This window comes from Apis dorsata, unplaced genomic scaffold (assembly GCF_000469605.1).
Source record: "Apis dorsata unplaced genomic scaffold, Apis dorsata 1.3 scaffold_293, whole genome shotgun sequence".
In the NCBI taxonomy this organism is placed as follows: Eukaryota; Metazoa; Arthropoda; class Insecta; order Hymenoptera; family Apidae; genus Apis; species Apis dorsata.
In genome coordinates this window covers 417352-430994 of record NW_006263568.1, presented here as the reverse complement: position 1 = coordinate 430994, position 13643 = coordinate 417352, and positions in this window count along the sequence as shown.

Sequence of the window (13643 nt, the reverse complement as noted above, 5' to 3'; positions counted from 1 at the left end):
TTTTTTTTTTTTTTTTTTTTTTTTTTTTTTGTTTAAAAATATTTTCACCGTATGTTGTTATATATCTTCAATCATATATGTCAAATAACAATCAATCTTGTAAATATGATCATAATCCATTAACCATCGATGTAACGAACTTGTGTACTCGGCTTGATAAATACGTTCTCATTGTTCCCAAGAAATTTGACTGCAACCGAATCATTGTTCTCTCTTCGTTATATGTTATTTCTGACAATTCGACAGTATCTTTTGTTTCAAGCGAAAACATGTATATACACATCAAAAACCATTTTTCATATCATGCCGATAAAAAACACGAATGTGTCATAAATATACAATTGAAATGGAGTTACTTTTATATCGAAAATTTAATTGATCGGTTTTAACGATCGGCTTTTCAAATTTTGACAATAATTCGAAGTAGCTTCTTGTCACAACACGATGGAATTCTAATTGATCTAAATGAAATCATATATGGTCACAATCGAAAGTCATGACCATCGGAATATTTCTTAAAAATTCCACTCGAGTTATATTTCAGTCGATCTGTATAGAGAATCGTGATCACTGGAATATTTCTTAATATGGTAAAAATTAAACTCGAGTATGTATTTCGATCGATCTGTGCAAAAAATGAAAAATTATGATCATAGGAATATTTCTTTCGTAATGTAATATCTTTGTTAAAAATTACAGAATCGATATTTCGATTGATAATTAAAGAATCGAAAATGAATATTTTTTTAATATAATATTTTGTTAAAACAGTTGATTGTTATCTTGATTGATTTAAATAAAATCACGTGAGGATCATGATTACAAAATTAGTATTTCTTCGATACTAATATTTTTATTAATATTCAATGATATTGAATCGTACTACTATAAGCATTTTGTTAAAAATATTGCGACAAATTGCGAAGCGATCAATGTATTCTGTTGCTTTAATATCGCCCCTTTATATTTTCAGACAAAAGATATCATTAAGGCTTATCGTTTAATGTGCGTGTTTCGAGGTTATGTTCGATTTTACCTCCAGATTTCAGACCGGTAATAAAAATCTTCTAACGTACGTCACCTCAAATACGTCAGATTCCTCACGGATAAGCAATGATTATTTCACTTGAAACCACACGATATTCTTATTATTCTTTTTTAAACAAATAACAACAATCGTCAACTCGATAAACATTCACCGAAACATCATTGTCTATTTCGTCATCATCGGTTTCGGTATTCATCGTTTTAAGAACGTATCTAACATTGTTTGACTTGATCGATACGAAGTCATAAGTGAGAGAATTCGAGAAAAAAAAATTCTACGAAATTTTCTTCAAATATCTTATTCAATCGTCGATCCAACGAAATTCGTCTTTGTAATGTGAACGATCATTTGCACAACATTGAAGTTCAGTAATCAGCTGATTTCTTCAAAAGGAAATCCCACAAGACATTTAACAGTTGACAAATATGGTTACGCTCGATATAGTGACAACCGAAATCTTCAGAATCCAGGCACAAGTGTCAAAGATCGAAGCACAGCGATTCAAGCAGCGAGACATATCGACGTACTACATACTGCATCGGCCTTGACATAACACGAATGTCACAGCATTCTTTTCAATTTTCTCAATATTGTCATCACACGTAACGAAAATATTCTTTCTGAATAATTTCTCTGCTTTAAAACATAACTAATCGTTGTCCTTGAGCCGACATTACGTTCAAAACCGTAGCAAAAACTCGTGCGCAAAGAAAGAAAAAAAAAAAAACGAGAGCACGAGGATTTCGGTGAATGGAAATGGCGGATCGGTAACCGCCTATACAAGACTGATCACGGTCCCGATAATATACACTTTAGCCTGTGTCGCTCTCTCAGTCCACTGGTTTTTCACTGTCGAGGAGCCAACTCGCAGCTCACCACTCCGTACTGCGGTACATTGTAGCAGTTTTCTCTCGTGCTCGACCACCCCTTACTCTCTCTCCAATCACTCGACCCCCACTCCTGCGTCGCTCGCTTTGTCTCTTTCACTCTCTCTTCCTTCCCGCATCTCTCTTTAACCTCATAGAATAAGATGTTGGTAAATTCGTAGGAAATATTTGGAAAATCGTTTATAGAGATAAAAATAAAGTATAAAAGTTGATGTACAAAAATTTTGGTCAAGGCTTATTCATTATGATGTTTATTGAAGTTGACATTAGATGAAGCGAGAGACAAATAGAGTGAGACTACGTTGTCTCTGTTATGCTTCTGTATACTGCTATCTCCGTCTCGCTTTATCTGATGCAAATTTCAATCGCTTATAATTTAACAAATAAGTTTCAACCGAGATTTTTGTATATCAACTTTTGTATTTATTTTGATCTTTAGAATCGAGTCTCTAAAGATCACGACATATTAATACCATATATATGTATAGGTTTCTTTGTCTGACTTGAATCATCCTTTACCACTAGTTCCTTTCTCTTCCATCTCGTTTTAGATTGAAATGGCGCACACATGCACGTGGCGCCGCCGTTGTCAAGGCGATTGCGCTACCTGGGATGTATCGTTATTTTTATATCTTCTCATCATCTGTTAAATCCTTTCTGTCAATTTCGAAATCGCTCATGATAAATAATCATTCGGTTAAAGCTAAACAATTCTGACATGGATCAATGTTGATTATCGATGATAAATGATGCATGTAATATATTTGAGAATAAATTCGTATTACAAGAGAGTATATAGTTTGAAATTTGTTCGAAGATTATAAAAATGTTATATATATGATTATTTTATATCGTCTTAATATGATGGATGGATCGAAGATGATTGTTGTTATAACTTTTGGATTTTTCCTATTAATATAGGAAGAGTTTCTCGATTATGAATAAATGATGAAAGTACTTAGAAAAAGTTCTTTTTTTATGGATTAAATTTTTAATTAGGTTTTTTTTATAGATGATTTTCTTGGAGAATTTATTTTTAAAAAAAAAATATTATATTTCAATGATAAAATTTAGTTTAAACATTCAATCAATGTTGAATTTTTTTGAAATATCGAAAAATATTATAAAATCAAAAAAATTTCAGAATTACGGAATGAGATGAATGGGAATACAGCATCGATTCGCAATACGTCGAGAAAACTTGCGTAGCGAGCTTGCGCCTTAGTGATAAATGTAGCGCGAACTTCAATAAACCACGTGGTTCATCGTTTGCGTAGATCTACCGTGTGTCTCAAAATAAAATTGGACAAGTATGCAAGTATTCGCATGAAATTTGTTTAATAGCAAAAAAAGTTATTTTATTAAAAAAGAAGAACAATTTTTACGATTTGCAATTTTCTATCCATATTAATTTATAAAATTTATTTATAAAATTTTATTTGTTTTATAACATAAGTTATTCTCAGATAAAAATATTTATTAATATTATTAAAAGTTCATTATTAATGTTAGTTAAATTGCCATAATAACCATAGAAACCAAGTAGTATAACTCAAAGATAAATCTGTCACATTAAAGATTGATCCATAATGAATAATATAGATAAAATATGACATTCGAGTTCAATTACAAAATTATAAAAATGAAATTATAAATAAAGTATTCATTAATAAACTAAGCAATTTGCTAAATATTATTCAATATTTATTTACCTATGTAAAATATTTGTTACCAAGCAAAAAATTGGAGTTACCAATATCTTTATCTTGTAAGAATTCCAGCAATATCTAGTAGCGCTCTCTAGAACGACAGAAACAGATAGAACATTAAAGCTGGAAGCTTTAAACACACAAGTGAAGCGGTCGATAAAACAGAAAGATATCAATTTCCTCTCAAGAGTTTGATTCTCAGTTATATTTCATTGACCTATATAAAGAAGTTTTTGAAGAAACAATATTATATTTCAGGAAAACATAAAGAATAACTTCGGTAAATAAATTACAGATTGCCTCGAAACAAAAAATAAAATATACATTTCGAAAGAAAATAAGAAAAATATAATTTTGTATAAAAATTTAACGAATATTGTAGAAAATATAAATCCATTTTCTACTTTATCTACATCAAAATAATTTTACAGGAATCTTCCGTAAATTCGAAAAATTAAAAAAATATTTTTATTAAAATAGAAAATTTGTTAATTAATAAGGAATTAATTGATAACTAGTAATTCAATGTGAATAATTAAATTAATTGCATTATACTTGTAATTCAAATTCAAGTTTATTCAATTAGTTAATTCAAATTCCATAATAATATGTTTCAATAATCTGTCAATAATATAATAGCTGTTTGCTTAACTTATTCACTAGCTATTCAAAATCCACTAATTGCACTTACTTTCAAGTATACTCTCACAGTTATTGTCATTAACAAAACATTCCATAATTATTCGTATTATTGAACGATTCAGCTGAAGGATTTGGATACAAGTATTTAAATGAATTACTATAAAATATTAGATTGATTACTATAAAATATCATCATGTAATAATTGAAGATTAAATTATCATTTTTTTTTCATACAGTCAAATAATTTTTTATTTTATTATTGGAACTTGAAAATTTTTTTAAAAATTCATTCGTAAACTTTAACACAATTAACTTGGAAATGAAATTAAAAACAAATTAAATTTTCTTAATTACCTTTGTCTCGACTTTAATAATTCTTATTAATAGTAATTACGTTATATATGTAACGAAGGATAGGATATTTTTTTTGATCTTTCGTCCGCATCATCTATTCAAAAATGAAGTTCTCGGTTAATTTTTAAGTTGCAATTTAAATTAAAATGGAAAAATTGAATTTATAATAATACAATTACATTTTTATTGTAATTAACTCCGTATTTTGTAAATAAAAACTTCATATTTGAAAATAATATTAAAAATACAATGATTAAAATATTTCACCATTTTTATTTCATTTTTCAAACTCGTCTCCTGATATTTACAACTTTACGAGATTGTATATACAGCCTCGAGACTAAAAACAAGTTTTGTTTAATAAGAAGAGAAAAATGAAGGTAAAACTCATTCTCGTAGGGAAAATAACCGTGGAAAGGAAAACTTGGCTTAAAACTTGGATGATGACAGAACTCAAAATGACAATATGCGACCAAGCACAGTATACAATCATGTAAATTGTTAATTTACACGACCTAGTTCTTTGTAAATCTTCTGCTATTCTCATATCGTGGCATTTTGAATAAGAGATATAATATCGAGTATTTTTTTATTATATTAATATTTTAAATTTTGATAAAATTTGAAATAACAAAAACATATTGTTGAATGAAAAATGTTGCTTCAATCATTGTTTTCTATATTTATCTAAGATTTTTCTACAACATTGATTTACAAAACATATTCTGGTTATATAAAAGTATATCTATAAAAAAAAAAAACGTAGAATTTAATTAAATATTTTATTAAGAATGAACGTGAAGTTTTTTTTACATTCAACAATTTTATCAAAGTTGAAATATTAATAGAAATATTCAATATTATTCTACAAATAGATTCATATAGCAAAAATAGCAAAAGATTTATTAAAAAAAAAGAATTAAATCGTAATAATTCATAATAAGATTATTCTCTTATTTTTCTCTATTTTTGTACTATTAAAGATACGTTGCTTTTATTCTGAGCTTTTATCACAAAAAAAGTAAAGAAAATTATGATATTTCTGTAGAAGTAGTCAAGATCGATATATGATGCAACATCGTTCGACATATTTTACTCATTACTACTTTTCTATTCCCTAATAAATATTTTGTTATTTAAATTTTTTTTAAATAAACGTACATATAATGTATACATATTTATCATATATTTGTAAAAATATCAAATTTTAATTTTCATTAACAATTTTATTATTATTTTATTACTGAAATACGTATAAAAAATTTATTACATTTTTGTTTAATCTTCTACATATATTCTCTTTATGCTAATTGGTAGATTGTAGATTTGTATACAAATACATGTCTTATATTATATACATTTTGCATATTTTATATGAACGAACAAAAATTGGAAGTATGAATACTGTCTGAATACTTTATCCATATAGGCAGAATAATAATATGACAATTTTTTTTCAATTCAATTTTTTCAGCAAATTTATCAAAAAATTGTGAGAAAACTTCTACATAATATTAAATATAATTTTATTACATTAAATATAATTACATTTATATAAAATGAAATTAATATTTTGCAAATACTATATTTGATATGTATCTTGAATTGAATACATTTTATATATTAATTGAACTTATTTTAGCTACATAAAAATCCACAATCTATAAATTAGTAACATAAAAATACTTCTTCAACAAAAAAAAAGAAAGAAAAAAATACTTACATTCATAAAAGAAAAAAAATATTCAAAAAATTATTTTTCAAAGAATATTCACAAATTATAAAATCTATAAATTCCATTTCTTTTATAATCAATCTTCTTTTATAATAACCTAACCTATAACCAGATATCAAATGGTAAAAGTACAAACAGATCATCTTTTTCCATCTTATTTGAATGCACTCAGCGAATGAAATGCGCTTAAAAAAGTAACCAAATTATTCAACAGATGCATCTCTTTGCATATCGTTCAATCTCGTCTTATAAAAAGAATTGCAAACCAAACATTCCATGGCAAAGTGGCGACTTAAACTAGCCGATTTTTTGATTCGTTGCGTTCGATTCGACACGTGGCCTCGAGAGGGCGCGTTTTAATTTCCTGCCAAGCGGAGATGCGAAGGCGATTTGCAAAGCGTCGATCGTTTAAGCGGGTTTCCATCGTTTCTAGCCATCTTCTTTAATCACGAGTCTACATTACACGAACAATAGGGAAATTAAAAAGTACGATAATAAAGAGCTCGTTTTTTGATAAAATATGTTTAAAAAACATATGTATTTTCAAGTAAATTGTGTTCTTTCTCGTGGAATCACAGAAAATATGAATAAGAATGTTTATAATGTATTTTTCTATAATGCTAAAAAATTGAAGTTGGAATAACAATTGAGGTATCTAATTAAAAGACATGGGGCAGAAACTTAGCATTAAGAAATATTAAAACTTTCAATAATTTAAAAGTTTTCAATAAAAATTTGAAAGATTTAAAAATTAGAATTAAAAATAAATTTAAAATAGAATTAGAAAGTTTTAATAGAAATTGCAATTTTTTAAAATTATTAACACGAGCATTTAAGAAAATGTTTTATTTTTCATTTTATTTTTTATATGTTTAAATATAAAATAATTGAAATATAGATTAAATTATATGAGGAAATTTTGAATTTTATTTCTTGAATAATTTTGTAAATAATAATGATGTAAAATTCAATTGTTTTCATGTTTGTATTTTTTTTCTATAGTTTCATTATTCACAGAAAATTTTTTTTAATCTATAGATATGAGGTTATAATAAAAATAGTTTGCTTCTGAAATTGATTTATTGGTTTAGTATATTTTATTTAGAATTTTTATGACAAAAAAGATGAAATTTTCCAATTCTTTAAATATCTTGAACAATTATATTTTAATTTCAATTTTTATTAAATTTTATTTTAAACAAAATAGATTATTTATTAATTTGAATAATTTCAACGTTAATTTTAGAAACGTTAAAATTTGAAGAATTCTTTCTAATTTTAAATCTATAAAATTAGAAAATCTGAAAAAATAAAAAAAAAATTAAATTTCAATTCTCTAAAATAAAACAATCTACTTGATTTTAATTATCTTTAAAATTGGGAACTATTCACGAAATTTACAGCCCTAATAAAACGTTAATAATATATCTTAATAATTTATCTCAGTTGTAATTACGATCTATTTCTTTATTCTGTTATAAACACCTTATAAATGCGATCTTATTCCTAAATTTTTAAAACCATTTTACACCTTTTTTGCACATTAATAATTGCAACAAGATAATACAAGGCATAAAACAGATATTAAAAAAAAGAAACTAGGAAATTATGCTTGACACGATTTACAAGCTGCGACAAAAAAGCAGAAAATGTGGAAAAGCGTATACAGCCATTTTTTATTTCGGTCAAGCAGTTTTAAAGATGATGTAATCGTTTGATCATAAATGATATCTCAAACACGCATTGAAACAAACATATAATTATTATTCTTCAATTATTATCAACTCTGTTCTTTATAATTTCTTTATTCATAACTTGAATTTTTTTTATTTTAAATTTCATTAATTTGTGTGTGGAGATTTATAAACATACAAACAATAATTTAATATTCTACAAAGAAAAAATGGATTTTAGTGATTAATACATACGGTAACAATATTCCATAACTAGTTAAATTTCTCCATAAAACTAATTGCTAATTGATATTGTTGCACATTAGTAAGACATTACTAGCTTGATAATTATTATTAATAATTTTAATCTGTCTAATTTTCATCTGTGTTATATAATCTTAGAAATTGTATGCTGTAAAAAATTAAAATTATATATTATAATATTTTTCACTAGTATAAGTATTAAAATTGCCAAATTGAAATTCATAATTTAAAAAATAAAAAATAATAATAACTTTAAATCACTTAAAAATTGTAAGTTTTTAGTTGCAACAAATAAACGATATGAAAATTCTAAGAAAAAAATTTAATAAGTTAGAGTAATTCGATTAATTGTCGCAATTAAATATTTATTACTTACGAATTCTGTACAAGATACTAGTATGCTTTGACTTTGAAATACTAATTGCTTGACTATTGCACATTTTTTCTAGGATTTCAATTCTTAAAATGGATTTTAATAATACATAATGGATAAAGCAAGTATATTCAAAATTTTCAAAATTTAAAATATGTATTTTAAACATATTCTAAAATAGAATTAAAATAGAAATTCTATTTTCAAAATTTAAAATATGTATTTTAAACATATTCTAAAATTAGAATTAAAACATTAAAACTTTGCCTAGTTATAATGTTATTCAATTAATTATCACACTTTCTAAAATAATATCACAAAAATATTCTTATATAAATTTCTAGAGTTGAAATTTTAATTTCTGAGGCACGCATAAAAATTTAAAATGTATATTTTAAAATAAAATTTTGATAAATTAGTAATGCTTAGTTAACTATCATATTTTTTTTCCTTTTTAAATATCGCAAAAACGTTTCTATAAATTTCTAAAATTAAAATTCTAATTTCTGTCTTTAAAAAATTTAAAAATGATGCATAAAAAAAAATAATTTTTTGTATCTCATTCATAAGAAATATTTATTTTTCATTTTCTATGAAATAATGAAGAGAAGAGATCGACAATTTTCAGAATTTAGCTTCAAATAATTGGCACGTTCTACTCGTGCAACAGTTAAGTGTACCCACTTAAGTGGCAGTGTTGTACTTTCCAATTGTTGTTTCAGAAAAATTTGAAAATTAAAATTATCTTTACTTTTTCAACACGAATACATTTAGATCCTTTTCATTTTCTCAGGAGAATATAAAATATAAAAAGTGATGAAAGTATGGATTTATTATCAAATTTCTTTGCTAAAAAATATTAAACTATTCATATACAAATTTACACATGGGAATATGGAAACTTTGTCAAATTTTTTCGAGAAATTTCACTTTGTGTGATTCTTGGTCTTGTATTAGGCAAGATTTCCACAGAGGATTCCAAATCATAAAGTTTTGCCCTTTATGGAAAAAAGGTCCGAGGACTTTCACTTTTATATTCGTTTCTTTTTATTGATTATCAGTTTGAAATTTAATTTCAATCTTACATCAAATAATTTCAATCTTCAAAGAATTTGTTTCCTCCAAATGAACTTAAGATGAAAATTAATATTAATATTTTTTAAGATCAAAACCGATTTTATGATAATTAGATTTGAATTTAATTAAAATATTAATATACCATCTGTTTATAGTTTTCTTTTCATTTTTAAAAGTATTATATATTTTTTATTTGTTTAATTTACAGTAGTGACATAATTAAAAAGTTATATTTTTAATTGTTAATATAAAAATAATTGTCATTTTTTATAAATGTTACTGATAAAATTTTATAAATGTATTTTCAATTTAAAATTCTAACATGATATTTTTATAAAATATCTGAATTTCTATGAATCTTTCATCCTTTAACCTTTATCCTATATCAGTAATTAAAATTTTCGACATTATATAATTTTTGATATTTAATAATTTTTTAAAAAGAAAATTTTAAATTTCAAATATAAATTAAAAAAAGTATGTCAAGTAACAAAAAAATATAACATAATTTGAAAATCTTTTAAATATAACAAATTTTTAATTTTATATCATCTTGAAAAATATTTACATACTTAAATATTAATACATTAATATTAAACAAATTTAAATTGTTTTCACGCTTCTTAATTTTTAATCAAATAAAGGCTAAATAGAATAATTCAATTTTCTAACTTTAATTTTCCATCCATTTCATTATTATGAAATTATAGCATTAAGTAAACTGCATAAAAAAAAAAAATTCGAAAATTTGTTAGATCTTGATTTGGTTGAATATGTACCAAATGAGAGACGACAAAGGGAAACACAACAAAAATAGAAAGGCCGATCGATATTAATTGTGTCGAGTGTGCCTCTTAACCACCAGACATAACCTCGAAATAAGACAATGTTTTTCTTTACGTCAATTCTCAAATCCGAAAGATTTCGACATCTATTAGACGATTAGATGTTTAGTTGCATTATTTGTCACGAATCCTATAGAGGGGCGCTAATAACACTTTCACTTTGATATACAATTGCATGGAAACTATTATGTTAAAAAGAAAAATTTTACTTATTTATTTGATATTATCCGATCACGAAAATTTTATCATATGTCGAATAAGCAATATTCAAGTTATTAATAAAAAATGAGAAGTAGAAAAATCTTACATTTTCACAATCTAATCTAATTTTTCATTAGTTGTAATTAATAACTTTAATGTTAAAAAATTAAAATTATCGAACCAAATTATAATAATAAGCAAAATTAAAAGTGTAATAAATTATTTATGTATGAAAAAGCTTAAAAAAAAAATTAAAAAAAAAAAGAAATTATGAAATTTTTCACCGAAGAAAAATTATTTCATTAACAATTATAATCATTTTTCATGCTTAAATTTATTTTTAATGCATTGTATCAATTTTTTATCTAATAAAAAGATAAAAAAGATGATAATATTCTTTATTACTATACTTCTATAATTCTATAATTCTTTCCAACTATACTTTCAAATTTAAAATATAATAAATTTTAATTTAACAAAACAATTGAAACTGCCAATTGACTATCAGTATTATTTTAAAAAATAAACCAAATCATTAATTTAAAAAATAGACGAAATAATTACTCGAAAAGTAAAGAATATTTATTATATTATATAATTCAAAATCAATAAGAAAAAAATTAGATTAGGTTATATTTCCTAATATAATATAATGTGTATATGAATATATCCTAAATATCAACTTTTCATTCTACATTTATTTATATTGATATCTATTAATATATTTTTATATATTTAATATTACATTCATTATTCTCACCTCCACTCCTTATTTTACTATTTGCTTCGAAATCAACTTGAGGGACAAGGATATTTCTGATCTCGCATATATTTGCATCGATGAATATTTGAAACCGAGTTAACTGCGCTTCCATGATTAACTGAAAAGCACGAAAGCGAAAATGCGGTGTCACGAAATTGTGAGGAACCTCCTTTACAAAGTGTCATCTCGAATGTATTGCGGTATATGTGAAGCAAAATGCGTCTTTATCTTGGATGGTTCGAGGAAAATTTGAAAGTGAAAACCAAGTGAAATTGTTGATTTCTTTTAAAAAAAAAAGTTTAAAATTTTATTTAAATAATGTTTTGAATAGAACTATGCAATTTTTATAAATTAATAAATAATAAATTCATTATTAAATTTTCTTAAGAGAATTTTTATTTTTATTGATAAAATTTTTGAATATTAAATGATCATGAAGTAGATTTAAGAACATATAATAAATATTCCATCATTTATATATCATTCTATAATAATTTTTTCATCATCTTATTTCATTATTGAATTCCTTTGAAAGAATATCTATTTCTACCGATAAATTTTTGAATGAATGTATAATGAAGTAGAGACTTTAACAAGTATTCCAGAAGTTTTTCGAAATTTTTCTAAAGAATCTAAAAAACATAAAAAAAATATTAATGAAACAGTCATCGAAGATTAAAATTATCAATGGAAGATATAAAAAATATATTTATATATGAAGATTAATTAAAATGTTAATATATTCGTTCAAAACTTTTAAAAAATCGATTCTAGAAACAAAAACAAGCATAAACGTCGATATATAAAAATCTCGGTTAAAACTTATTTATTAAGTTATAAACAATTGATGATATAATGGGTTATTAAATTAATTGTCTCCATCGCACTGCTGTTTCACTCTACATTCATCTCACTTTATTCAACATAAATTTCGATCGCTCGTAACTCGATAAGGAAGTTTCAACCGAAATTTTTATGTACCAACTTTTGCATTTAGAATCAATCTTCCAAAAAAATTTCACAAATATAGTAAAAGATTTTACGTAAATGACGTAATATATGCACAATAATATAGAGAAAAACAAAGAAAACTTTTAAAGAAACGAACAAATTTACGATACGTAACAAAGAAAAATATACAAAGAAAAATATGGAAATAAATAGAATGAGAAAAAGGGAAGAAAAAATTTTATCATTCAACACATGTGTCGTTTCATGTTTAAAGTTATAGAGGATAACCTCTTTATTGAATTCAATTCGGTCATCGTAAAATTCGACCAATATCTCTTTTTTTTTCTTCTTTTTTTTTTATTTCACACGCGCTTCTGACCGACTTTTTTCTCCAAAGAACGTGAAGTGTATTGGAGCGTGAAAAATTAGGCTCTTCAGTTTAAAAGAGTGATTCAACGGTATTTCAATTGTGAAGTCTCGAAGAAATTCTTTGTATTTTTTAGTTAAAAATAATAAATGCTTGATAAACCTCAAAGAGATTTATATTTATATTTAAATATAATTTTTTTTTTCTAGAATTTTAGAATTCTAGGATTAAAAAGTTAGTCTCAGAGAGATTTCGTTCGAATTATAACTTTTAACTTTACACTCTGTCACTTTTAACACAGTTTACTGGTGGACGCCATTTCTCACTCATCTAGTGACATTAGTGGCGTTAGTGGCGCGTGAATCAACTTAATTTCTTTTTCGAATTTTATCGATTTGACAGAATTTAATTTTGTAAATAAAAAAAATTCATCAATTATGTATTTATTTAGATTTATTTATTTATTTATATATTTTTTAAAGTAAAAATGAAAAAACGTTTTTTTTATTTAGAATTATTAAGTGTTAAAAGAAATTACTTTCATGACTTATTTGATACAAAATTATATTCATTTTGACACATTATAATATCTATTGGTAAAATGATTAAGAACATCATGTGGTACATTTCTGACAAATAGACAAGATTGCTATCGAAATAGCAAAGGATTGGAGATACGTAACCCAGAAGCATGACATAAAGTGTGAAATAATTATCCTTATGAATTGGATACTGACATTTTTAGTACCACTA